The sequence below is a fragment of the Spermophilus citellus genome, assembly GCF_964194105.1.
Source record: "Spermophilus citellus genome assembly, chromosome: 2".
Taxonomy (NCBI): domain Eukaryota; kingdom Metazoa; phylum Chordata; class Mammalia; order Rodentia; family Sciuridae; genus Spermophilus; species Spermophilus citellus.
This window is the reverse complement of record NC_138183.1, coordinates 186,919,608-186,946,988: the sequence shown is the minus strand read 5'-3', so window position 1 is coordinate 186,946,988 and position 27,381 is coordinate 186,919,608. Positions and strand designations below refer to the sequence as shown.

Genomic DNA, 27,381 nt, shown 5'->3' with positions numbered 1-27,381 from the left:
TAAAAATAAGAGCAGCTTTGATTTGTATCATTTTCATGATAGTCTTACATCACAGCCTTCAAGAGAACCTTATTTTACCTTCCTGTGTCACTATTTCACTTGTACCTTCATATTCTCTTACTTTTTTCTTTTCTTTGATTTCTCCAGCACATGTACTACAGATGCTTATTCTGACATTAAGATAATTTAAGTTTTATTTATTTTTCAGTACAACTTCATAATTAAAAAAAAAAAGATGTCACACTGTCCACCTGATTTTGATCTTCTACTCCAACATAAGATAGAGAATCAAATCTTGATTAGTGCAGGGGGTTGGAGTTGTCATGTCCAATACCCATACTGACTAGTGACATGGCCTTGAGCACATTCGGTCATGTATTGTGCTTCTATGGGGGTGATATTCTTAACCTTTTAGAGCTCAAGAAGTTAGAGGTGCTGATATAAATAACTCTGGATCAGGAGGCAATCCTCTGATTGACGTCCCTATACCAAATCCCCAACTCTAGGACAGAACTAGTTCTTTTGGTGCTCAGCTAAAGTGATGAACAGGAGGTAACAAAGTTGTCATTATTTTGAATTTCTATTATCAGACATAATCTTCTCTGAACCATGTCAGAATTGCTGGAATGAGAGGGTTCTGCTTATCAGGGTCTTTAATGTGCAGTGACAGCTGTCATAGCACTTTGTAGCAGACCAGATTTTAGACATCAGGGTTGGAGAAAAGCCTCCTATTCTTTATTTGCTTCCCATTTATTTATTTTTTTCTGATTTTAATTTGAAACTACAAACTCTAAATTGCATTTCATGGTTCAGAGAATATAAAAACAGAGTTCAATTATTCTTAGTTTATTTATCATTTGTACCAATTGGATAAACTGGCATATCCTACACTACTGAACCTCAAAGCAGAGATTTTAGTATATTTTGCAATGTTTAGTATATTACACTCAAACAAATTAATTTCAGGTCAGAGGAATCTGTTGCTTTATGGGTAGACTGCTTCCTATAAATACCTTTTCACTTGACAAAGCTTAAGATCTGTTTATATATCTTTCTGACTGAAATTTGTTATTGGATTTTTTAGTGTATGATATATCTAGAAGAAAATTCACAGAGATGAAATAGTGATCAAAGCAATATGGTATTCACCATCATAATCTAGGAAGAGATCTAATTACAAACAAACAAAATTATATACATAGTTGCACACTGAATTAATTGATCTAAAGAAAAATACTGGTTTCTAGGTGAGAGAATAATGCAGGAATCTGATATAGATTGGAATTTCGGGGAAGACTTCAGGGGAAAAGTCACTTAATTTAATCTATATTTATTTTTATTGGTTCTCTTTAGTATTACATGACAAAAGAATTCATTTGGATATAATTATACAAGCATGAAATATATCTTATTCTAGTTAGAACTCATTTTTGTGGATGTGTATGATGGTGGAATGCAGTGTGATATTTTCATATATGTACATGGAAAAATATGTCAGATTCATTTCACTGGTATTTCTTTCCTATCCAGTCTCCCTTCCCTCTATTCTCTATTGTCTAATACACTGAACTTCTATTCTTTCCCTTTCCCCCACCCCTTATTGTGGGTTAGCTTTCAAATACCAGAAAAAAATATTGCTCAGCCATAAAGAAGAAAGACTATGAAATTTACCAGAAGATGGATGGATCTGGAGACTCTCATGCTAAGTGAACTAAGCCATTCCCATGAGGATGTGGGAAGAAAGGTACACTCATACATTGCTGGTGTGACTGCAAATTGGTGTAACCAATACGAAAAGCAGTATGGACATTCCTTGGAAAACTTGGAACAGAAATGCCATTTGACCTAGCTATCCCATTCCTTGGTTTATACCCAAAGGACTTAAAAACAGCATACTACAGTGATGCAGCCACATCAATGTTTATAGCAGCCCAATTTCACAATGGCTAAATTGTGAAACTAATTTAGATGTCCTTTAGTAAGTCAGTGGATAAAGAAACTTTTGTATATATACACAATGAAATATTACTCAGCAGTAAAAGGGAACAAAATCATGGCATTTTCAGGTAAATGGATGGAGTTGGAGAATATCATGCTAAGTGAAGTAATTCAATCCCCAAAACCCAAAGGCTGAATGTTTTCTCTGATATATGGATGGTGATTCATAATAGGGTGGGGGTGAAGCATGAGAATAATGGAAGAACTTTAGATAGGGCAAAAGGGAGGAAGGGAAAGGGAGAGGGCATGAGGGTAGGAAAGATGGTGAAATGAGATGGACCTCATTACCCTAAGTACATGTATGAAGACACCAATTGTGTGACTCTATTTTGTATACAACCAGAGACATGAAAAACTGTGCTCTGTATGTGAACTATGAGCTGAAATGCATTCTTCTGTCATAACAAATTAGAATAAATAAATTAAAAAAGAAATAAGCTAGTCCCATCTCATTTAATCTTAAGAACATTGTCAAAAACTTTAATATAATGTATACTTTTTAGATAAAGATGGCTAAGAATAACTTTAGAAAAAAATAAATAGCAAAGAGTTTGGGAACTCATAATCATGATTTCTGGTGTCCAACAGTTTTTCTGAAGTTTGTAGCACCTCCACTGTGACACTGTGATGGTCTTTCTGGTGTGCCAACATAGCGAGATCAAATCACCCAGGTATTTTGTTGGTATGATTAATATTTATAACCTAAATAATCTGTGTAGGCCTGATGGAGGTAAAAAGCCTTAAAGGCAGAGTTAGCCTAAAAGAGAAAATTATCACCTGTGGATAGTGGTTTCAGCTCTTGCCCCAGAGTTACAAATTTGGCCTTCCAGACAGCAGGTTCTATGGACTTCAGATTGGCCTGGTCAATATCTCAAATCATAAATGCTTATGCCTTTATAATCAATCTCTTAATACATTATCTTACTGATTCTGCTCTTGAAGTTTGTATAAGAGACATGTACTTATATCTGCAGGCATTAGTGAGAGATTTTTGAAAGAAATGAGCAGAAATATTAACTTTCTTCTTAAAAATAAGTTAAGCAGACACTTCTCAGAAGAAGATATACAATCAATCAACAAATATATGAAAAAATATTCAACATCTCTAGCAATTACAGAAATGCAAATCAAAACTAAGATTTCTTCATATTCCAGTCAGAATGGCAGCTATTAAGAATATAAACAACAATAAGTGTGTGTGAGGATGTGGGGAAAAAGGCATAATCATACATTGCTGGTGGGATGGCAAATTGGTGCAGCCAATATGGAAAACAGTACGAAGATTCCTTGGAAAACATTTGACCCAGCTATCTGTCTCCTTGATCTATACCTAAAGGACTTAAAAACAGCATACGACAGGGACACAGCCACATCAATGTTTATAGCAGCCCAATTCACAATAGTTAAACTGTAGAACCAACCTATATGCTCTTCAATACATGAATGGGTAAAGAAAATGTGGAATATATGCACAATAGAATATTACTCAGGATTATAAGAGAATAAAATCATGGCATTTACAGGTAAATGGATGGAGCTGAAAAATATAATGCTAAGTGAAATTAGAAAACCCCACCCCCCAAAAAATGCCAAATGATTTCTTCAATTTAAGGATGCTGATCCATGATATAAAGGAGGTGGGCTGGGGAGGAGGATTAAATGAACTCTAGATAGGGCAAAGGGGAAAAGAGGAGGGGAGAAGGGAAGAGGTATAGGGGTAGGAAAGATGGTGGAATGTGATGGTCATCATTTCTCTAATTACATGTATGAAGACACGAAGGATGTAACTATTTTGTGTACAACCAAAGGTATGAAAAACTGTGCTCTATATGTGTAATATGAATTATAATGCATTCTGTTGTCATATATAATGAATTAAAATAAAAAAAATAAATAAAATGCATCTTCAGTCCCATAACAACAAAAAAAAATCACTCTTAATCTTTTCTTGGAACTTTTGATGAGTTTAGAACTCTGGTGACTTGGAGTAGTGTTTTCTCTAGTGTGAAATGCTGCAGATAATTTTAGATGGTGCATAAGTTTGGCAAATAAAATTGAATCACAGTGAAAAAAATCCTCATCTTGCTTGCAATCATTTAGTACTTGATAGAAAATGATAATATAGTAAACTCACATTCTTTATATTTATGTATAATTATATGTAAGTGAATATTTTATTTAACATTGAATATATTTAATTAAAATATATATTTTAAAAGTAAGCTAAACATGTATTTTCAACTGTTATAATTTATTTGTGTTTAAAAGACTGCTGTCCAAAATTCCATGGCCCCATGCTGCAGAAATGAAGGAAACAATGGATATGCGTTTTCTTCATGGCCCTAGAACATAAAAGATATGATTTGAAGGTCAGAGCCTTGTTGCTCTCTAGTCTATCTTCTTAGACAGGACACATAGCTTTTGTAAATCTCAATTTTTCTCAATGTCAAATGAAGCTCATGATTTCTATTTTGTATACCTCTGGGCTTGCTGTGAGCACTAACAGAGATTGTAAACATGGAAGCACTTGGTTTAGCTTTCATGCCCTTAACAAAATAAGAGGATGTTCACACCAGAGATTCAATTGTGACTCTGTGTTGTGAACTTGATCTGTATCTATGCCTCAGCAACTTTGCACAGCAGAGGGGCACAGATGCCTTCATCTTATTATGACTTACATGGATTCAAATTGCAGGCAACAGAACAATGTTGATATTACATGTCAAAGCACAATAGGAGATAGAAATAAAAGGTTATAATCAAGCTTCACAATTTTTCCTTCTTGTCTCTGAAATATGTCAAACACTATTTTCTGGAATTTGAGGCACTGGATGATTAAGATCAGTGGAAAGTACATCTACAGCAAATGGGTATCACTTCCAAATACTTTATAAGACACAATACATATTAATACACACAAATTATTATGAAAAAAATTCCTATTTCTAATTGTCATTTTATTAGATATATGAGGCATAATTTATAAATATCTACTCTCTAATATCAATAAACTTTTTGTATTGAAATTCTATTTTTCTAGTCAGGAAAAGCAAAGTGTGAAGAATCATAGCCCCCAAAATCCTTCTAAGGCTTTCCTCCAATTTCATGAAGGAAATAGAAATAATCATGTAGAAATACTAACCATAATTTTTGGAAATCGTAGCTACAGAAACAATTGCTAAAACTTTGAAAAGTTCTTAAAGCCAACAAAGAAACACAAGAAAATAAAAGCTATTCTATATCTTATCTTTTGTTGATGTAATGATCTTATATCCACTTATAATAGAAGTCATACACATAAGTAAAAAAAAAGAGGTCACAAATATTCTTGCTAATGAGGAAAAAGAGAGGAAAGCAAGATGCCTTGTTTATGCTTTTATCTTCTTAGGTAATTTTTAACAGTAATTCCAACTGAGCAAACATAGATTGCAATTCAAGTGGCTTGACCAAGGTCAGGTTTACCAACAGATCTGCTATTGAAAATCCAAAGGTCCTTCATCAAAAGACCTCATTACCTGAAACATTTTAATAATATTGCTATAGAATTTAGTAAAGCAATAAATTATTCCAAGTTGGAGAGGCAATCAGTGCCACTTGGTGACATGTATAGTGGCATTACTCTCATTTTGAGATAGTCTTGTAAAATGACATCTTGTTTATTAACATTTTAACTCTCTTTCCCATAAGGAAATTGTTAGGAACAAACTGCCTACATTGAAATTATATGTGTAAAATACTCATGGGTTTGCTAAATTATTTTTACTTACTTTCATGGTACTAATTGTTATGTCTCATTATAAAAGTAATGAAAAATAATGTTTCATGAAACTGAAATACAAAGTATTTTTTTTTCTCTTAAAGTTCAGGGACAAGATGAAAATGTCCTCACTCATAGTCACTGTTCTAAGAGTTTGGGCTAATGTAACACACAGGAAAAAAAAGCAATTATTGTCTGAAAATCTGTGATTAGCTACAATAGAATAATTATTAAAAAAATCACACAAAATTTCAGATTGTTGGGTACAAGGATAATGTTTTAAAAAGCAATAACATACCTTTTCATTAATAAATTAAAATTTATGGTGTTGTGTGCAACAAAACTATCATATGTCAATGAATAATGTAATACTTTAAGGACATAGGAAATACAAATGAATTGCAAGTTAGATTACAATGAATATTGTAACTTACTATAATAAAGGATTTCCATTTTTTTCCAAATTAGTGAATGATTTCAAAACAGTTACCAAAAAATTCAATAATGATTTTGAGAATAAATAATTCTAAATTATTATGGGAGCACAATGGTGTTTTAATAGCAAAGATGTGTTTGAAAAAGGATTTTGAATACTAGGGTGCGTCTCATTTACCAGTTGCTAAGAAATACAGAGCCACAATAAATTGGACAATGTCATACAATGCAACAAAGGAAGCATATAACAAAAGTTCTAAACAAAAGGTCCAGCAAGTGATCAGACTATATTCTGGGATTTCATTTATAATGGATGTGACATGGTAATCAGTATTCCAAAGTGGAAAAGATTAGTTACTTTGTTTAATATGATGGGAATATTAGTCAATTGTTAACAAACAGTTATAATAATAATAAGCAGTGTATTACCTTTAGGATGAACAGAATGAGTCAGGCAATGACCTCAACAATTAAATTTAGGAACCCTTTCAACACAACTACCCCTTAAAGAAGGCACTAGGATATGGATTTACAGATGAGGAAACAGGCAGAGAAGAGTGAAGGTGTGAAGCACTAGGCTAAATAAAAATTCAATGGTTTTGCTACAGAGTCATTCCTCTTATACTTCATTGCTTCCCACTAATTAATTAGACCTATATGTCGTATCATAAACAGAACCTCTAAGTAACTTAAAGAACCATGAATGAAATGGAAATTTTACAGGGTTAAATGAAGGGAAATATACAAGGGATTCAGATCATATAAGGAATATCTGCATATTGGTATTAAAAAAAGACCAATAAAACCAGTTTAAAAATTGGCAAATGATTACAAACGGGTTATTTAACAAAGGGAAACCCTCTCTGCCTGAGAAGAATTTTTAAAAAAAGTTCAACTTCACTTGAAACTCCAAATTGCTTTTTTATAAAAATGAGATATTTCCTATATGCTTGGGGTTAACAATAGAACCAAGTACTTGCTAATGTAAGTTATGCCACAATATAGAAAACATTCCAAATATGATCCAATAGGGAATTCATCAACTGTTGGATTTCCATTTCACCCATAGTTTATAAAATCATTTAAAGTTTCGTTAAACAATTTACAGTTTCTCATCGTGTTTATAGTAGTAAACTTTGGAGACAACTAAGTGACTTCACCTATATAACTTATAATGAGTTCTAGGAAGGTATCAGAAGAGCGATGTACATATCATCTATGATCAACTCTACATATAAAAATGAGATTTGATTTCAAAAACATAAGTTCCAGTGATAAAAGAAAGCAAAAGATATAAAAGATGTTAGCTAAATAGATACATGTATACCTATATACATGGAAACAGATTCGTGGATGAGCTTATACTATTTCTTTACTTTCCTCCACAAAATTGACTTATACTCTTCTTTCTACCTGGGATAAGCTTTACACACAATGTTATGGTTTAGATATAAGATGTACCCCCAAACTCATATGTGAGACAATGCAAGAAGGTTTAGAGGTAAAAGGACTGAGTTATGAGAGCCTTAACCCAATCAGTGAATTAATCCCTTTATAGGGATTAAGTGAGCAATAATTGAAGGCAGGTAGGGGGCAGCTGGAAGAGGTAGATCACTGGGGCCATGCCACAGGAACATAGATATTTTATGTAGCAAATGGAGTCTTCCTCCCTTCCTTCCTTCCTTCTTCCTGGTGTCATGTCCTGACCTGCTTTCCTTTACCACCCTCTTTCTCCATGGTGTCCCACCTCCCCTCAGGCCCTGAGGAATGGAGTCAGCTGTCTATGGACTGAGACCTCTAAAACCATGAGTTCCAAAATAAACTTTTCTCCTTTAAAGAATTTGTCAGGTCTTTCTGGTCACAGCAGTGAAAAATCTGACAAAACATACACTTTCAATAGCAAAACAGCGCCAATAATCCCTCACCAGCCAATCTGGCTGTGCAATCCCTCTTTGCTCAGTCACTTGCTGTCCCCATAGTCCCTGTCACTTGGCTATTGGCTATTAGCAGTTTCCATTTAGGCTTTTAGGTTGTACTTTTTTATTATTTCTTCTTTTTATTGACACATGACAGTAGAGTATAATCTGACATACTTACAAACGTGTAGCATATTTTATTCTAATTAGGATCTCAGTCTTGTGGTGGTACATGACATGGAGATTCACTGTGGCATATTCGTATATGTACATAGGAGAGTTTTGTCTGATTCTTTCCTTTGTACTTTTGCTGGTATGTCACTAGCTGCCTGCTCTTGCTTCAGGAATAAGAATGTTGAATGCAAAAATCAAGCAATGCATTCACTGAATGAGACAGTGAGAATATTTGGTCTGGAATGTTAAGAAAACCAAGTTCTATTCATGTTTATGCATATTTTCCCCGATGCATTAGGGGTTGATAAAGAACTGTGGGATCTTTTGATTGAGAACAGTCTTCGGAGGATAAGTGAGCAGCAGCCAAGGATGATTCAAGAAAAGGAGAGCAAAAGGGCTGTCTGCTGAAATGTGAAACACTATGGGAGTGAAAGTTCCAAATGGACCACATTATTTCTCCATTACCTTAGGGCAGTTGATGAGACTGGAAGAATAGAGCAGATAAGGATTTGGACAGCAACCAAATCTGGACTGAAAGCACATGTGGCAAACACACAAAGACTACAGACAACATAAGTCATTTTATCTTCCCCAGAGCAAGCCCAGCAGTTGATGAAATATCACCTATCTTTGGCAGCAGGGGGCATAGCATATTTATCTTTTTTATTGATTTACCCCTCAGAGATTATGTATGGTGCTCAATAATTTCTTGTTTAATGACCAACTGAACCGATGAAATGGAAATAGATAAAATTTTAACTCTACAGTATAAAATGAAAAAAAAACATAGGAGTAAGAATATAAAGTTCATAGAGTTTAAATGAGAATACAGTATAAACTTTATTTTCATGAATTGTTTATTTAATATAATTTGGAAATCACACTTTTAAATTTCAATAGTGTGTTTTTTAAACTCTCATGGGAGGCAGGCATGAAAAAACCAAACCAAAATAAGCATTGTAAGATAAAATAAGTTTTCATAAAATATAAAAAAAAAACTTTAAATTTAGACCTCATATTCTTATCAGATATATTTTGTGCAAATGTAAATTCAGGATCTGTTCAATAATTGTTGAATGATAATTCATATGCAAATAGTCTTTTAACTTTTAAAGCAGAAATTCTAATGCATATGTGTGTGTTTTAAACAAAATTACCCAAATTGCTACACATATGGATAATGAAGTGAATTGTAGGATAGTGACATTCTAAAACAAAACAAAGCAACAAATAATTTAGCCTTCTTCTCAGAAGTACACTTAATTCTTTCCTCTATTCAATTGGAATAATGAAGCATAAAGCATATGTAGGGTTTTAAGCATTGGTTCTACTTTATGACCTCATCAAAATCTTTTCATAAATTGTTCTATTTCTTAATGAAAGAGAAAAATGTAAGAGAGAGAGAGAGAGAGTTTCTCACTCAAACAGATTTCTGAGGAAGAATCTTCTATAATCTACAAATTAATGTTTAATCAGGAGGTCTCTTCACACTGCTTGCTACCATTTTCTTCTAGAAGATAATATATTTGGGAATAATACTAAGTATTGTAATCCAAGATATCTGGATTGAGATTCATGCCTTGTTACGTGAAGAATGTTTGGTATTTGGGAAATGTCTCAAGTATTGAAACTATATTTTTCATAAAATTAAAATTAGGTGTCATTATCTTAATTATTGTATCATCTCTGTGATCATGAAATCTAGTTAGCTAATGATTAATACTAATAATTGTACTGATTACAATGATGTGGTTGAAATTGATAATAATGACGTTGATAAGAAGTGGAAGTCTTACATATCCTTTCTAAAACTTAGTGACTAAAACAAATGCTGTACATATTAATGGAATGTCATGGAATATTTGGTACACGTACACATTGTGTAAGGTTCAAATCAGGCTAAAAATAGTTATCTCCTCAAACATTTATCAATTCTTTGTATTTGTTTTAATTAAACATGACAGTAGAATGCATTTATGCACTTTGATATATCATACGTAGATGAGATAAAATTTCTCACTTTTCTGAGTGTACATGTTGCAGAACCATATTGTTCATGCAGTCACATATATACATATAGTAATAATGTCTGTTTCGTTCTACTGTCTTTCCTATGCCCATAACCCCTCCCTCCGCTCCCATCACTTCCCTCTATCTAATCTAATCGTGAAAACTTTCAAATTCCTTTCTTCCAGCTTTTTGAAATGCATGGTAAATATTTTCTATCTATAGTCACCCTACTCCATCCAGTCCTTTTGTAACAGTGTTTAACTTATCAATATGAGTCAAACAATCAAACTACATTATAGCAAAAATGACATCTGTCTCCTCTCAGATTCCTTCAATGAGAGCACTTTCAAAAAACCACAGAAGACATGTTCTTGGGTCTGTGAACAAACTTGTTTTCATGACCTTGGGAAGACTGACCAGAGCTGCCTCTCTGGTCCTACAATCTGTGAAACTGCATGAGGCACCATGCTGTTAAGACCTCTGTCATCAACTCATTAGTAATTTTTGAAGAAGGAGCCATGCACTGTCACTTTGCATTGGGCCCAGAAAATTAGGCAGCCAGAACTGAGAAAGACTAAACATAAGCAGTAACCCAAGGTTTTAAAGTGCTCTGCCTAAACTTTAAAACATACTTCTTCACAAAAATTAATGAAATAGCTTATAAATTTTTCCTGGCTGCACCATTAACACACTAACGAACACACAAGTATGTTAAGTTATAGAAGCTGCCTGCCAGTTTCTAGCTTTGCATTTTGGGGAGGTTAAGGTTTACCTCAGTTTCTACTTTTGTAAGTTAGAGGTGATAATAGTAACCTCAAAGGCGGGTTCCAAGGATTAAATAGTACAATGTTTGTTAAATTATACTCAGTACAAATATGGAAGTACCTTAATGTTAAACATAATCACGTGTATGTAATATTGCTAGACAAGGAGCATTCTACAACAATGTTTTACGTTAAACAAATGCCTTACAATATATTAATCTGTTCAATAAGTGTGAGATCAGTACTATATATATGATTTTAAAACTGTTTTCTAAGCATTACTATAAATATATTTTATAATATTTATACAGTACTTTTCTATTTTTTATTAAATTTTTAAAACATTATTCCTATCTTCAGTATGAGCTTCAAAGGAAATAGTATATCAGAGGTAAAAGTGGTATTAAGTAGTAAGCAATGAAGCTCAAAAATGCTTTTGATTATTATCATTAGCATGTATTAATTATCCAAATTAAAGTGTTTTACTGTGGCATTTCCATGCATGTATATGTTGAGTTTTGGACACGTCCACTTTCACTTTCTTTGCACTCCCCAACTTTCCCCTTTCCTCTCCCTTTGACTCCCTTTCTACACGCTATAATCCCTCTTTAATTTCAGTTCATCTTTGTTTTTGATTGAGTCTCCACAAATGAGAGAGAACATATGATATCTGTATTTTTGTATCTGGCATATTTCATTTAACGTCATGACTTTCAGTTCCACATATTTTCCTGCAGATGGCAAAGCAATCATGAGCAAGAAATAAATAGAAAGAGCTAGGTTTGTTGGTTCACATCTGCAATCCCAAGGACTTGGGCCTCCTCAGGAGGCTAAGCCAGGAGGATCATGGGATCACAAATTCAATACCAGCCCCAGCAACTTATCCAGGCCCTTAGAAACTTAGTAACACCCTTTAGTCAAAGTAAAATAAATAAAAAGGGCTGGGGATGTGGCTAAGCCCCCCTGGGTTCAATCTCCTGTACCAAAAAACAAGAGACAAATGAAAAAGCAATGTTGGTGGCATTATAATACCTAATTTATAAATATAGCATAGAGCCATATTAACAAAAACAGTGTGGTATTGGCATAAGAATAGACATGCAGAACACAGAACATAATAGAAAATACAGAAATAAGTCCACATATCTTTAGCCAAGTTATTTTCCAAAAAATATTGCCAAAACTGTGCACTGGAGAAGTTATAGCCAGTTTAACATAGGTGCTGGGAACACTCGAGATCCACATGTTCAAGACTCAAACCATCTCTTGCCTGCATAAAATTCAAAATTATCAAAGACCTTAACATAAGACCTGAAACTTGGAAATTACTAGAAGAAAACTTAGCAAAACACTTTAAGAAACTGGCCCAGTAATAAGTTCCTGGACAGGATTCTCGTAGTCCAGAAACAAAAGCAAGAATTAAAAAATGAGATTATGTCAATTTAAAAAGCTTCTTCCCTGCAAGGGAAACAATCAACAGAGTGAATGGACAACATCCAGAATGGGATAAAACCTCTATCAGCTATTCATCTAACCAAGGATTTATGCAGAATATATAAGAAACTCAAAAATAATCTAATCTTTAAGTGGGTGAATGATCTGAATAGACACATCACACATAAGAAGAGTAAACAGCCAATAAATATATGAAAACAATATCACTTTTTAACCATTATAGCAATGCAAATAAAAAGTATTTTGAGGTTTCATTTACCACAGTCAGAAAGGCTATTATCAAAATGGCTATTACCAAAAAAAAAACAAAATATAAAATGAATACTGGCAAGGTTGTGAAGAAAAAGGCGGGCTGGGGATGTGGCTCAAGCGGTAGCGCGTTCGACTGGCATGCGTGCGGCCCGGGTTCAATCCTCAGCACCACATACCAACAAAGATGTTGTGTCCGCCGAGAACTAAAAAATAAATATTAAAAATTCTCTCTCTCTCTCTCTCTCTCTCTCTCTCTCCTCTCTCTTAAAAAAAAGGAATATTCAAATATTATGGAAATGTAAATTAATGCAATCAATATGGGAAACAGTATGGAGATTCCTCAACAAAACTAAAACTGCCATATGATTCAGCTATACCACTCCTGAAAATCTATCAAGAGAAAACAAACTCGGCGTACAAAGAGATACTTCAATTTCAATGAGTTTGCAACATGATTTACAATGGAGAAGGCATGAAATCAGCCTAGGTGCCATCACAGATCAATGGATAAAGAAAATATTGTACAAATACACAAAGGTTTGTTGAAGTTAAATTTAGAGCTCATCCCTTTGCACCAGAGAGATAATTCATACACAGTGATGATATGTCCTGTAACACTCAAAATGAGAATATATCTTGGCCCCTGTCTTTGCAGGGCCTACTGAGTAGAAGACACAAATACTAACTCATCAGTCAAGTAGAGATTTTACAGTGTAAACCAGAAATGCTACACTTCATAATCTGGAAATTTCTGCTTATTTTAAATATTAAGTATAAAATTCCAAAGCATGATCAAATTTGATCTTAAAAAATTTTTAAACCATCTCAACTATATGCTACTAGAAAGCTCTCCGATGTTGGAGACTTCAGTCAGTTGTAAAGTCTCTGCCACCCAGATGCACTGTCAAGACAAACTATGGTATCTGGAAGAATTAAGCAACTGAGCCTGATTCTTCTTTTTGTTTTCAAATTTTAGCCTGCCTGTAAAATATATTTTGCCATTACTGATTATACTTAATTGTATGGATTAATAAAGATATAAAATCATAATAGGCCTCCACCTATGTTCAAACCCTAACTTTACTATTTACTGGCTTATGCGCTTGGAAAAACTAACCACACTAATACTTGTTATTCTGATTTATACTATGAGGTTAATGATGGTAACCTAATAAGTGTGGTGATGAAGAATTAATAAAGAAATGCATATAAGTCATGTAGTAAAGGGCCTGACAGATGTAAAACCCTTACTACAGGTTTGAAATGACCATAAACTATTCTGATATAATGATGAAGATGTGATGATCATGTTAGACCATGTGGATCTGAGCCGACTGAGAAATTACCAAGCTAGATACATCCTACTCAGTCCCAGGCCAACTCATACAGCAACACAAGCATGAAACTCATGAACTTACTTTTAAAAAAAAAATATTGGTTCTTTCTGGTTACATATAGCACTAAGATATACTTTGACATGGGCTGGGGATGTGGCTCAAGCAGTAACTTGCTCACCTGTCATGTGCCGGGCACTGGGTTTGATCCTCAGCACCACATAAAAATAAAAAATAAGAATGTTGTTGGGCTGGAGATGTGGCTCAAGCGGTAGCGCACTCGCCTGGCATGCGTGCGGCCCGGGTTCAATCCTCAGCACCACATACAAGCAAAGATGTTGTGTCCGCCGAAAAAACTAAAAAATAAATAAAATTCTCTCTCTCTCTCTCTCTCTCTCTCTCTCTCTCTCTCTTTAAAAAAAAAAAAGAATGTTGTGTCCATGGAAAACTAAAAAATAAATATTAAAAATTCTCTCTCTTAAAAAAAGATATATTTTTACATGATCACAAAAGCGCATAATAAAATTGACTTTAACTCAGTCACCAGCACTTCCCTCCCATACCTTCCTCTTTCCACCTGCTTTCCTCTCTCTGCTCTACTGATCTGTCTGCAATCCATTTATAGTTGTTTCTTAAAAGAACTTACTTTTGAATAAGAAACATGCTTATGGATTTAACAGTTCTACATAGATAATGAGTAACATAATTTTATATACTCCATACAGACTTTGTGGTAACTCTGTGTCCTGTTTATTGTTTATAAGCTTCCTGCCGGTTTGAATGTTAATAGTTGAAGCATACCACCAGTGGTTCTTAAACACTGAAAGTTAGGAAAACACGGAATCATCTTGAGTAAGGAAACAGAAAGAGGAAAGAATTATTAAAATCTACACTGTGTCCAGAACTGGGCATGATCTTCGACATATTTTATTACCATCTCATCTTCATAATTTTCTATAAAATTTGATATAAATATATTAGGAAATTATACTGGAGAGAGGTTGCATAAATTCTCATGTGATATCTATATCTCTAGATATAGAGCTAAATATTTGTATCTGTCCATCTATCTATCTATCTGGATGACATAGAGGAAAGACTAAATATCAGATACCAAATCCTAAGGCAGAATTTCTCGTCTATCCTTTAACTCAATTATCTCCTTCATCAACAGAAGACAGAAACGTGAAGAGCTTCATGAAGAGTTTGCTGTGGACAGCTCCTCGATGAGCAGGTAACTTTTAAGTCACTTGATAATTTCTTAGTGAAAATGGCAACTATTTTAAAAGAAGCTACACATTCAATGACATTTTAAGAATTGGCATTGCATTCAAAAGCATTCTTGTACGGTCATATTACAATATTTAAATGTGGCAACTATGCCACATTAGTCAGTTACAATGTCCCCACTTATAAAATGAGGAAAATAGTTATTTTAACAAGTTATTATCAGGAATGAAATAAGTGAGAAGAAAGTGAAATGTGAACATTATACAAATGACTGTTATATAGCAGTTCAAGGCTTAAGTAGAAGTTAGACAAATTCTTACGAAGATTAAAACAATTAATTAAATTTATCAATCTGATGAAGTTGTATAATACCATCTTCTTATTTGTAAGTAAGTTTTTTTTGAATATTACTTTTTGTTGTTGTTGAAACAGGGTCTCACCATGGGGCTGAAGTGATGCTTTTGCCTAATATTCTCAAGAAGCAAGGACAACAGGTATGCCAACAGACCTGGCAATAAAACCTTTTATATTTATAACTCTAAATACAAGACTTTGCCTTAAATAACTTCTCTATTCCTATTGATCTTAAAAATGATTAATTACTTCTACATGATTAGCATTGGTTAATTAGATCTTCCTAAACATCATAAATTTTATACAAATGGCATATGCTTTTGTGAAAGCAGATTTATCTGTAAAATATATAGTTCCTAACTTATTATGGTTTTACTGGATTTTAAATTTACACTATTGTTTTTATAATACACATTCAATAAAAGCCATACTTCAAATTAAAAAAAGAAAAACCAACCTATTATAAATGCCTTTGAACTGGTATTACTGCATACGGTTTGAGCCTGGCTGAATTAATCATTTCTTTGAACTTGATACTCTGTTGTCACAAGGTTGGGAATAAGTGCCAGTCACTGTTAATCTAATTGAAATTCACTTTTGTACCAATATTTTGTAAATCAAAAAAGTGAAACTTTGTAGCTCTTGAAAAATACAATGTGGCGAAGCTTTACAATGTAACAAAATGATAGGATTTGAAATCTTCACTGTTTTTAATTGGAAGATTATAATCCTAAATAAAGGACTGATTGAAAAGAAAAACTTTTTTAAAAGCATTTTAATCCCTACCTGGGCTAGCAATACATAAAATGAGATTCAGTTCTGATGTTGGGAAGGAGCACCAGCAAATCATGGCTTCTAGATAGCCATGAAATCACAATGACAATCAATCAATAATCTACAGTATTCTGTGTTGCTAAGCTCCATTTTTGACAGGTTAGATGTGCCAAATGAATTTTCTATCATGCTATGTACAATTTAGGTTTGTCAGCACAGGATGTACCCCATTGAAACTTGAGGAACATCTATACTCCCCATATGCCAACAATGAAGTCCAATAATACAAAGTAGCTCAGGGAAAATTCACAATGGCTTGAGTTTGTCAGAATTGGAAAAAGGTGTGTGTGGGTTGAGTAGAGAAGAGAGAAGATGGATGGCAGAGAAAGACTGGTTATTTTTGGGGAAAAAAATAGCCTTGGAAGGAGAAAATAAAGCAGAAATAACATGTTCCAAAAAACAAGGGAATTACATATATACAGAATCAAGAATCTGAGATGTGCATAAAGGACAAATGAATATAGGACAGAATGTTTTGCTCCATCTGCTTATCCTTCTGCATGGATTCTGGATGCAACTAAAATGATAAACAATCCTGTGGTTCATTTCAATTTAGTTAATTAAATAATGTTTCCAATAAAATCTTTCTTGTATGATTTCCATGATACTTATCAAATAAATCTCAATAAAATCAGTATATTTAACACAAAAGCTAAAAGTATAAGAATGTCTTAATGTTAACCTTCAACTTGGTTTTGAAGTTCAATAGATTCACTTATTACAATAAATAGATTTGACAAAGTTTAGTTAAAAATCTGAAAGCATATTAAAAGTTACTAAATATGTAGGCTTTGGGTTATGTAAAGATATTTGGGGCAGAAGATGAAAGTAGAAGTCAAATATAAGAAGAGCAGGCATATTTCAGAATTCAGGAGAATATATCTTTAATATTTAACTCAGGATTTTATTTAAAAATTCCTGTAACAGAAATTATTTTTTGTATTTCCAAATGGTTATTAATGAGATTTAGTTTAGTACTGGACAAATGAAAAGGGTATCTTAATAATCATAAATCTGAGAAAGATCATGAATCTAAAAGTGCCAATAACCACATAGATTATTATTTAGTCCTTGAAAGACTACTATTTGAGTATAGCTCCCCCAGCTACCTGTAGAATGCCTTTCACACAATAGACATCTAACCAGTACAATCTCAAGAAGGTCCCTTCCTGATAAAAATCCAGGCTACCCACAGGCAAGAACTCATGTCACCTGTTTCCTTGGAAAAACTTACATAATCTTGAACACTTTTTTTAAAAGATTTTTTTTTATTTGTTCTATTTAGTTATACATATATATAACAGTAGAATGCGCTTTGATATATCATACATATATGGAGTATAATTTCTCATTCTTCTGGTTGTACATGATATAGAATCACACCAGTTATGTAATCCTGTGCATGGAGTAATAATGTCAGATTCATTCTACTGTCACTTCCTTCCCCCAGACTCCCTCCCCTCCCTTCACTCCCCTCTACCCAATCAAAAGCAACTATGGTCTCCTCTAGCACCGCCCCCCAGTCCTTATTGTGAATTAGCTTGCTAAGCTATGGAACCAATTTAGGTGTCCTTCAGCAGATAAATGAATAAAGAAAATGTGATATCTATCATAATGAAATATTACTCAGCCTTAAAGAAGAATGAAATGATGGCATCTGCCAGTAAATGAATGGAGCTGGAAAATAATCATGCTAAGTGAAATAAGTCAATCCCCCAAAACCAAAGGCTGAATGTCGTCTATGATCTTGAACACTTCTTTAAAGACACAAGCTAGATACTTTTATCGCATGAGGTATGTTTAAAAAGTCTCCATGTTGTTCATATAAAGCAAGAGACACACAGCATTGCCATTGAGGGGCAAAGTAGGAGTCACCAACAGGGAAGATGGTGGATGATCTGACATTGCCTTGTCTTTCATTTCAGCAAAAATTATTTAATTATCCTCCTAAAATCATTTGGGCCTTCATATATAAATGCTTCACCATGCAATCTATTTTTATATGCCTGTCTTAAATCATAGTTCAATCAGCTTGCAATGTAAGAAGAAATTTTAGTTAAAATACATGCAGTCCTCTACAACTATAGGCTCTATATCCTGGAAATGAGCCAAACACAGAGCTGACATACATGAGGGAAAAATATGTGTCTATAAGAAATACATGCAGACTTTTCTTCTCACCATTTCTCTCTCAACACTGTAATATAACAACCCTTTTAATAGTTTTAATATTGTATTAAGTATTAATTATTATAATTAACTGAAAGTGATTGAAACCCATGAGAAGATTGTGTAGGAAATACACAAATACCATAATATTTTATACAAGAGCCTTGATCATCATGAACTTTATCATGTACTGGGGGTCTTGGATCTAATCCCTGACAGATATTTAGGGACAACTACATATCAAGGTGAATAGATTTAGCTCCTTATCAAGTTTATGTGCTCTGTGTCACCTACCTTGTCTCCCTAACCACACAATTATCTATCAACTAAGAAGAGGTTATCTGATCTTTACCAATGGAAGAGGAAGACAAATCTTAAATCTGCAAACTGTAGCTCCAGAGTTAAGGCTTTAACCAAATAGTTTTGTTGTTGTTGTCGTTATCAGTCTTTTTCTCTTTTGGCACTGGGGATTAAATCCAGGAATGCTTTACCACTGAGCTACATTTCCAAAACTTTTTGTTTTATTTTGAGACAGGGTTTAAATTGAAGAGGCTAACCTTCAATTGATAATCCTTTGCCTCAGCTGTCTGAGTAACAGGAATTACAGGTGTGCACCACTGTGTTTAGCACTTCCTTTTTAAAAATACATATTCTGATGGAGATCTTCAGTGTATGTGTGTGTGTATATATTTTTATATACATATATATAGTATTACTTGTCTATATTAATGCATCATTAAGTGATTTTGTGAATGAAAAAATCTAGCCTGTGATATCATTCTCTCAAGTTTTATTTCTATCTAGTGAGAACAGTAAGAGGTAAGCTCCTTTTAACTTTTATTTTTCTTTAAAAATGGTAGAAAAACATCTCCTTATTCTCCCCAACCCCTGACAAAATTTGACCAGAGCACATTCTCACCTCATGAAAAAATGGGCATGCATATGTATACACGTGCGTGCGCATACAAACACACACACACACACACACACACAGGTAACTACAGATGTTGAATAACATGCTAATTAATTTGACTGTCATAAGCATTATACAACATGTACACACATCAAATCATTATGCTGTATGACTTGAGTACATTCACTTTTTAAATTTATCAATTAAATATTTCAAAGTAAAAAAAAGTAGACTAAAGTAGAGATTTTGTTGCTGTTGGGATTTTGTTTTTGTTTGGTAATAGCTACTTATTTGACTAAAATAAGAGCATCTACTTACAAAAAAAAAATTGTTAACAGTACTCTTGCCACTACTACATAACAATTATGTACTTTTTTTTTTCTTTTAAGACTTCACTTGCAGTAATTCAAACAAGGCACAAATGACCTCACAGGGTAAAAACAACACCATCTTTATTTTATATGTGAGGATAGCAAGCTCTTAAAATTTTCCAAGATGTAATCAACATTACAAAGCTGATAAATGATTGAACCCAGACAGAATTTACATCTCCTTCTTCCTGGGCTAGTGTACATTCTGCTATATTCTGTTACCACTGAACATTTTAATAAAACAGTGAGAGACTAAATTGAAATGAGATAAAGTAGGTACCACATTTTATGATGTTAGTTCTAAAATGTACCTCCAATGATAACATCTCAGAAGAAACATAAATTCCAGACATAGTTTCTATATTAATTGAATTGTTAAATTTCAATATTCTATAAATAACATCACAAATGGGCTCACCAAATTTAGCTCCTTAAAGTAACTTAGAGTCTTAATATGGATATCTTGCAGAATTCTTATTTTTTTTCATTAAAAACATCACTTTTTTATTTCAAAGGAAAAATAAAAGATCCTCCCAAGCCTTTATAAAAAGAAAGCCCAATAACATTAATAAAAAATTCTATTAGAAACCCTAAGGAAGCACTGAGTTTGAGCATTACATTTCTCAAATACGCTGTTTGAATTTTTTAAATTGGTAACTATACACACACACACACACACACACACACACACAGACACACATACACACACACATACACGAACCTTAGAAGTGCTGCCAAGGGATTTTGGTTAAAATCAGATTTAGAGGGTTACTTCAAAACACTGTAGTAGGACTGGGCAGTGATCCTACAAAAAAAGAATGTCTCAAAAAATGGGGATAGTTGTACAGCAGTACATGATTGTTTAAAAAACAGAGCTCAAAAACCAACCAAACAAACAAAGTTTATATAAGATGACGAGATGATGGCATATAAGGAGGCATATTGGAATTTTCAAAAGCAAATCTTTAGAAAATGGCAGTATTGTAAATAATGTATAAGTGTGCTTTTCACAGATCAATGGCAGCAGGAAGAATTATGCATAGTCCACAGTGGGATATAGTCTTTTTGAAACAAGTAAATTTAATTTAAAATGAGATATAAGTTTTATGTAGTCTTTCAAATACACATTGTATTTTCATACAGATTTGTGGAGTGTCAGTTTCAGATACCAAAAATGCCAGTACATTAATCAACATGGCACTGCTTTATATAGTTCATTAGTATTCATGTTTTAAGCATATGTGTACATTTTTTTAAGATATTGGGAATGAAACCTGTAGTACTAAATGACATCCCAAGCCCATTTTATTGTCTCATTTCTGAGACAAGGTCTTGTTAAATTGCCCAAGCTATCCTTGAACTTGTGTTCCTCTTGTCCAAACATCCTGGGTAGCTGGGATTACAGGTGCGTGCCACCATGCCCAGTCATTTTCACATACATTGAAATTTCATCTGTGCATTAACATCTCCCTTCAACACTTGGGCCTCTACTCTATTTTCTACCTTTTTGTGGTGTGCTTATTTTTTTATTGTTTCCTAGTAACATAGCAATAATACAATTTTATTAAAATATTTCAACCCTGTCTGTACTACTTATTGTTAACTAGGATAAGTTATTTAATACCCTTGCATCTATATTTTTAGCTCTTTAAAGTGACTGTAATAATGGAACTCACATATCTAAGAATTGTTGTGAATATAAATTATATACTGCATATAATATTACTATGACTTGTACACATTGAGTGGTCAATACAAGTTGCTAATCACTAGCAGCACTACTATTTGTGTGCTGTTATCATTATTGCCATATTAACATCAAAGTACTGAATATGTGTGGCATAAATCTAAACTTTTTGATATACATTTAAATGCATCAATAAAAAAGAAAGTGCTCAATTAAGTCTAGGTTATTAATTGTGTTATTGAGTTCTATAGTTTCCTTATTCAACTTTTGTTTGGAAGACCTGTCCAGTGGTGAGAGAGGTGTGTTGAAGTCTCCCATAAGGAGAGTAACTAAGAACAGAGTTGGGAGGAAGAGCATGAGAAGAAGATTAACATTAAACAGGGGTGAGAGGTGGGAGGGAAAAGGAAAGAGAAGGGAAATTGCATGGAAATGGAAGGAGACCCTCATGGTTATACAAAATTATATACAAGAGGAAGTGAGGGGAAAGGGGGAAAAAAACAAGGGGGAGAAATGAATTACAGTAGATAGGGTAGAGAGAGAAGATGGGAGGGGAGGGGATGGGGGATAGTAGAGGATAGGAAAGGCAGCAGAATACAACAGACACTATTATAGCAATATGTAAAACAGTGGATGTGTAACCGATGTGATGCTGCAATCTGTATATGGGGTGAAAATGGGAGTTAATAACCCACTTGAATAAAAGTGTGAAATATGATATGTCAAGAACTATGTAATGTTTTGAACAACCAACAATAAAAATTTTAAAAAATACACAAATAAAGTAAAGGCATGCTGTCCATCTACAACTACAATAAATAAATAAATAAACAGGTAAATAAATAAATAAATATTTTAAAAATTAAAAAAAGGCACGATCTATGAAAATAATAATTGATACCTGGCCTTCAATGAAACATCTGCTATGTGAAAGACAATGTCAAGCCGATGAAAAGATAAACCACTGACTTGGATAAGATATTTTCAAAGACATATCTGACCAAAGACAAAATATGTGAAGGATCCTTGAAATTCAGTAATAGGAAAGTGAACAATCCAGATAAAAATGGACAAAAGACCTGAGCAGACACCTCACCAGAGAATATATACAGATGACAAATAAACACATGAAAAGATACACAACATCATATATTATTACTGAATGGCTGTAAAATATACCCACTTAGGAAGACAATTTGACAGCTTCTTACAAACTAAACATATTCTTACCATGATCCAGAATTCCTTGGTATTTACCCAAAGGAGTTGAAAACCTATGTCCAAATAAAACCTTGCACATGGAAAAAAAAAAAAAGAAACTGCTCACTAATAGCCAAATAATTAAAATGGTATCATTGAGTAACCATGTAGCTTCTTGATGTTGGGTGGTCTTAACATCCTCTTTGCTGATAATATATAGACTTGAATGAAACACAAATGCTAACTCCTTAAAGATATTATGCAATGAAAGCAAGGCTAATAGGTAATGAAAAACGTCTTTTTACTGGAATTATAAAGATGATTAAAGCAGTAAAAGTAATAGTAATAATTCTAGCTAACATGCATAAAACTACAATTCTATGTCTGGTACCTTGAAGTCATTTTATTGTTATAACAAATCATGATACTGGAGCTATAATTTTACTAATAGAGAAATTGAAACCATACAGAGGTCAAGTATCTTGCTTAAACATTGCCAGAATTTGGTTTTTATAGTTATGCTCTTGACCATTATGCTATATCATCTTGTACCCAGTGATTTGGAGACCAAAATGAAGGCCTGTGAGGTGGTAACATTCGGGGCTAGGAAAGAATGGCATGCAATAAGTTAGAGAGGTAAGCAGGTATGTGCCCAGGAATTTAATATTAAATTTTAAACTCTATTGCACTTATATTATTCTAGTTTGATCTCTCCTCTTTATTTGCTTTTACATTTAATTGCTTTATCTACTTCTTTTGATTTCATTAAGATCTTATGTTTTGTATAAATTAATAAATTCTGAAAATTTAAAAATTTATTAAAGTAGATAAAAACATTGGCCTGTTACCACATTAATGTGTCCTTCTTATTTGTATCTTTATTTAGTATTACACTGGTAATTGGAATGTTCTAGTGAGTTCAAGGATTTTGTTTATTTTTCTGGTAACTTGGCATAAACTGGTGGAAATCTGGGCTCTGCTAGGACTGATGACAGGAGGGCCTTTAGGTTTCCTACTTGCTTGGTGGCTTCATGGTAACCAGATGTCTCAGAAAGTGGAGCCTGGCAAATGTTCAGTCAACAAGTCAGAAGCTGCCTGGCGTTATGTGACCTACCCTTAGGAGCCATTTGGTGTCAGTGCTACTAGACTTTATTGATCAATATTCCCAAGACTTTTCAGCAATAAGGGGCAGGGAACGTAGGTCCCTCTTCCTAATGAAGGAGAGACAAAAGAACATGTGGCCATGTTTTAAAATACCACATCAATTTAATTTAGACCCAAATGACATTTGAATGGCAGCCCTGAAATACACACTTAGAATCTTTAACCTTCTCTACAAGTATCAGCAGGCTAATCAACCAAATTCTTCTTCTCATTCTCTCTGATGAACCACCACCAAATTAATCACTTTGAACTAATTTTAAAAATGGCAGCTTTCAGTTCAACATGTACCTATGTACTAAATATACATCGAATCTCCATGAATATGACCTGAAATAGACAAGTCTTTCAGAGCACATAGAAGTCTAAGTCATCTGCAGCATAGTTTAAAAATGTGTGTGGAGTCTTCCAAATGCATGGATTGTCTGGAGATTCTATGGCTGTGCTGACAGTATAGGCCATCTGAATGTAGCTATGGCAGTTAGAACATCCAAGCTCTGAAATATCTGCCCTGAAGTTCTTCATATGATGACATCAAAGATTCATTAAATGGGAATATCTCTTTGATCTTATATGTTAGAAAATAAAATATATCGGGGCTGGGATTGTGGCTCAGCGACAGAGAACTTTCCTAGCAAGGGCAGGACCTGGGTTCAATCCTCAGCACCACATAAAAATAAAGGCATTGTATTGTGTCCATCTACACCTAAAAAATGAATATTAAAAAAAAGAAAGAAAAGAAAATATGTTAAGGAATTTTAAAACACCACCACATTATATAACGCAAAATAGAGGAAGGACAGTATATATGTGAGGTATCAAAATTAGGCTATTTTAGGCAGTCAAAAGAGACTGAAAAAATAGAGTAGGGCTTCAAAGAACAGGACATGGAATAAGAACAAAAAGCCCTGGGAAAAGAAAAGATTATGAGAGGTAATATTCTTCTTTTCAAAATATTTTTATTGGTGATGTTAATTATACAAAATAACAGGTTTCATTGTATAATAATCATACATGCATGTAATATAATTTGATTAATTGCATTCTGAATCACAGGGCTAATAGTCTTCTTACTATTGAAAAAGGAGATGGAGGGACAAATAGAAGGAAAATCATGTCATAGAAAGTTACTATTTAGTAAGTATTCACACATGTCACTTCCCATTCTTAGTTATCTATATAATATGATAACCTATTAGGTCAATCTCAACATTATACTTCTAACATGAAAGAAGCATGGACATGCAACTTTTTCAGTCTTAAATCTACAAGTGCCATACCAGACCTCAACCTCAGGTCTACCTCCTTTCTTCCCCATTCTAGCTGTTTCAGAAATCCAAGGCCACTGCAGGTCTCAAGAATCCTGTAATAAATGATTTGAGCAACACCTCTGCTACTATAACTCTGGGCAGACTTTCCAGTATGAATTTAAAGGACACTGAAGATTGTTCAAGGTGAAAAAGTATGGGCAAGATGACCATGTAGAAAGGAAGCATTGTGAGCAAACATCAGAGTTGTAAAGTTTGGTACTTCTTTCTATATAATGTGTGTCTACATATAACTGTAAGAAATGAACCCAGAAAGTTCACAGGATATCGCAGGAAGTTTAGAGGCTCTGGAATCAAATATAATGAGTTGAAGTCATATTCATATGTGTTGCTGGAATATTTTACTGTGAGTAGTCACAATTTCCCATTTTATTTGTGTAGCATAAATTACTTTATTCATTATTTCATCACATATTTTTCATATTATATACCCTATACTATATTAATTACTAGGGATGTACTTTTGAGCAAAATAGACATAATCACCACTTGTGTGGAGCTTGGAGTCTTCTGTAACAGCCAAAATTTATCAAAATAATCCTACAACTATTTCAAACAATATAAACTCCTATAAATAGACATAATATAAATATAATACATATATGTAAATTTATTCATGAGAGGATCTAATCTGAAGAGTCAAGGAAGACTTATTAATAAAATGGAAATTTCAGATATAATCTGAGACTAAGTAGAACGTAATTAGATACAAGGGGAAAAGGAAGATTAAGAAAAAAAAATACTTTTATGAGCAGTATCCATGGTGAATGGAAAGTAAGGAGAGAAGGAACATGGAAGAGTTTTATAAAATGACTTCAGGGTGAATATATTTCATTTTAAAAGACATCTTAGGCTACAGTGTGAAGATGCATTAGCTGGTACAAAAGTGCATGAGAGAGAGAGAGCAACCAAGATAGTATAGCTGAAAGTCAGGGAACAAATAGTTCATACTTGGATTAGAAAGGTCTGGTGATGAAAAAGTAACATGGAAATAATTTCTTCACATAGTATTGAAGTGTTTGTTGTGAAGATAAAAGAAAGTTGGTATACAAATGAAAAGCAAAGAACGTGACAAAATGTGAACTGTATAATAATAAAATGTATTATAATAGGAACATTAGAATACAGACAGTTTGCATCAGAAAATCTTACATGTAATAATGTTTTAATTATATGTTAAAGGTCATTTCACCTGCAAAAACCTCACACAAAGCCAACTGATGAGTTAGGTCTGCATGCTTTGGAACAATAACTATAGTAAAGAGGCAAAATCAATGGTAATTAGAATAGAAGCAGTAGGAAAATCTACTCATAAAGAAAAGGAAACTGTACCAGGGCAGTGTTGTGTGAATCGAGAGGAATATTAATTAAGAGGCATTTGGGGGCTGGGGTTGTGGCTCAGCGGTAGAGTGCTCGCCTGGCACATGTGAGACCCTGGGTTCGATCCTCAGCACCACATAAAAATAAATTAACAAAATAAAGATATTGTGCCCATGTATAACTAAAAAAAATTGAAAAAATAGCATTTTGTACACGAACTCATCATAGTGTGGTGACTGAGTATGGAAACAAAAAGGGAAATAAACTGATTCAATTCAATTAGCATTTACAAATTAAGGGATCACTATCCTTTACAGTATGATAGACATATTGATTGATATAAAAATGAACGTAAGATGTTCTATATGCATAAGTTCATACTTGAGTAGGTAAATGGGATAGATAATGTTTCAACTCCAACTTGAAGAGTGTAAGTAACAATGACAGCCCCCATATTCTTTGCCTTTGGGTTCCATATACAAATTAGATTCCAGGACATAGTGGCACTTGCATGAGATTTAAAAAGAAAAATGGTAACATGAATTCTTGCCACTGGGATGGCTGTTGACATGCAAGGTCATGAGGTAGGTATTTACAAATTGCTGGTGGTGGCAGCCTCTCTGACATCCAGTATTTCCATTTTCCTACCCATTTGCAGGAGTGAGGACTGATGCAGCTTCTGCACCTCTGAATCATAGGTCCTGTGGTACGTTCTCTACCTC

At 33.6% G+C, this 27,381-nt stretch overlaps 1 long non-coding RNA gene across 3 annotated transcripts in view; it reads left to right on the top strand.

Annotated features, from left to right (window-relative positions):
• Positions 1-27,381, top strand: part of LOC308642879 — a 61,186-nt gene that overhangs the window by 25,837 nt on the left and 7,968 nt on the right. The window contains exons 4-5 of one of the 3 annotated variants that reach the window (XR_014020660.1): positions 15,270-15,329; positions 25,344-25,465. This is a non-coding gene — a long non-coding RNA (uncharacterized lncRNA). Of the gene's footprint in view, positions 1-15,269; positions 15,330-16,658; positions 17,064-25,343; positions 25,466-27,381 lie in introns of those variants that run through there. The other 2 variants (XR_014020661.1, XR_014020659.1) reach the window with 2 other exon arrangements.